A 2849-nucleotide genomic window follows, 5' to 3' on the forward strand; every position below is an offset into this window, starting at 1 on the left:
CAAATCAATTCAACAAGTATTTATCACACACTTGCTATGTAGGTTCTTTGATGAGCACTGGAGATACAAAGATGAAATCAAGCATAGTCCTTTCCTTCAACGAGCTTTTGATCTCCTAATGATGAGAGATGTGAGGGTGAGCATGTAGACCAATCAATTTTGAAAGAGTATCAAGAAAGATCAGGAGAGAGAGAAAAATCACTTATATAACACCTACTATGTGCCAGGAACTGAGCTAAGTGCTTTACAAATATGATCTCATTTGACCCTCACCACAACCCTATGAGGTCGATGCTACTATGATGGACATTTTGCATCTAAGGAAATTGAGGCAAACAGATTAAGTAAGTTGCCTAGGGTTACACAGATAGTGAGTGAGATCAAGTTTGAACTCAGGTCTTCCTGACTCTAGATTCAGTATTTGTCTACTGTATCACCTAGCTGCTATGAGAAATTTAAGGAGAAAGAAATCATATTAGGAAGGATTAATGAAGCCTCAGTGGAGGAGATTGCACCTGAGTTGGGCCTCCAAGGAAAGAAGAGATTTCAAGAGGCAGTAATTGGGGATAGGGAAATGTATTCCATGCATAGGGAAATACACAGTCATGGGCAAGGAGATAGTAGAAGACTATTTGAGCTTGGTTAGAACATAACAATACATTAAGATGATAGTAAATCACATGGTTTCTCCTTGAATAAGCATAAAAAGTCATATCCAATAGCCTTTTCTTTCAGAAAGGAATAAATAGGCCTACATATCTTTCTGTCATATGTTCAACTCTTCATCTTTTCAAAATAGATTGTCTTTTGGGTGCCTATGAACATACAGAATGTATTTAGTATAAAATTACTTTAAATCTGTAACTAGGTGACAAAAAGAAACACATGGTACAAAGAATTTAAGGAATGCTTTAGAATTGACACTTCCAAAGATAAACCATATTAAGAACTGAGGTCTAAGAAAAAATCATGAATCTTAGTTCATCCAGCCTTCTTGAACTTTTTAGATTAAAAACAAAGTCAACTTAATATGAATGTGTATATATGCACACCCACACATATGTATTATATCATATATATGAACATACATATAATTTAATACATATTCTAAAATTCACATATATATTTAAGTGTATATAATACAAATAAAAATTTCATGTGTGTGTGTGTGTGTATGTGTGTGTGTGTGTGTGTGTGTGTGCATTGATTTGTAATCTATAGAGTTTTGGCCTTGGGTCCTAGAAGATATGAGTTTAAGCCCTCCCTTTGTCATGTACTGGCTACATGACCCCTGGTGAGTTTCTTAAGCTCTCAGCAATCTATGCAGCTCTTTAAGATTGTAAATTGCAGAAAAGGTGCAGACCTGCATTGGTAAAGGACATTTCTTCATTGAGAAGTTCCTGCTATCCATTCAATCACAAGGACAGTCACTGTCCCCATTTCTATATCCGATCAATAGTATCTAACAATTAAAATTCAATAAAGTTAAGCCAGTAGTTAAGAGGTGAAGATGGCTGATTGTTGGTGAGCATCTCTGGAAGCATAAAACCATAGGGTCACAGGTAGAGAGTTGGAAGCCATCTTAGAAGTCACCTAGACAAACCAACTCATTTTATAAATGAGGAAGCTGGGGCCCAAAGAGGTTAAGTTATTAACCCACATTCAAATGGTTTTTATGTAGCAGAACCGGGTTTAAAACGTAGTTCTGCTGACTCCAGACTGTCTTCTGCTGGATGATGATTTAAGGTGGGTAAGGTTAGCTTCTCCTCTCTCAGAAGAGATTTTAAGGGAAGACCAAACCAACAAGAATCAAAGAAGTAATATGGGAGACAGAGAACCTGATAAATAGACCTTTATTCTAACTGGTGTTTTTTTTTAGCTGATCAAATGTTAATTAATTTTCTGCTGCTAAGGGGACATAACTATGGGAAATAGTAAAGAAGAGGTAGTCACATTCAGGCCACAATTCAGGAAGGAGCCAAAGTGAAGATAGTGCAAGCAGATTGAGTGGCATTTATCTGAATTGCTCACCAAATTCACCCTCCCATCCTCTGATATATATAGTCCTAACCCAGAGCACAGAACTATCCTGGAATGTCCCTGATTCGGTGCTCTCTTCCTGAGCAGTATTTATTCTATAAGATCATGTTTCCATCTAATTCTTTCTTACTTGTTTTAAGCCTATTTCATTGCCAGGCACTTTTTTTCTTCCTCACTTTAAAATGAAAATATTGGGAAAGATGGAGGAGTAGGTCAGAAAATTTCTCCACAAACAGACAGAACATTGCCACAAAATAAATGTAGAGTAACAGAAACAGAGGGGTAAAGCAGTTGTCCTCTGAAGACAACTTGAGAGGACCTCAGGAAAGACCTCCAGAGGCTGAGGTTTGGCCAGGGTGAAGTGTAAACATCTCCAGGCCAACTCCACTAAATCAACAAACAGCAGGTCCTGGAGGCAGCTCTGTAGGGAAGCAGACTAGACCTCAAGAACTTTCACTTCACAAATTGTCATCTAAAGAACAGTGTGGGAATCAGTGGGGAAAGACTGAAGGAAAAATGAAAAGCTAAATGAGCAGAACCAAGAGAACATTGTATACAGCAACAACAACATTATTTTAAGAATAACTTTGAATGACTAAGTAATTTTGACTATTATAAATACCCAAATTAACTATAAAGGGCATATGAAGGAAGACACTATCTGCATCCAGAGAAAGAACTGATAAATAGCAGTGTGCATAGAATGGTTTTATATATGTGTGTATACATATTTGTGTCTAGTGGTAGCCATCTCCACAGTGAGGGGGGGGGAAAGAAAATTACATGATAACTTTATTATATATTTTAAG

This window comes from Phascolarctos cinereus, unplaced genomic scaffold, assembly GCF_003287225.1.
Source record: "Phascolarctos cinereus isolate Bilbo 61053 unplaced genomic scaffold, phaCin_HiC Scaffold_4;HRSCAF=312, whole genome shotgun sequence".
Taxonomy (NCBI): Eukaryota; Metazoa; Chordata; class Mammalia; order Diprotodontia; family Phascolarctidae; genus Phascolarctos; species Phascolarctos cinereus.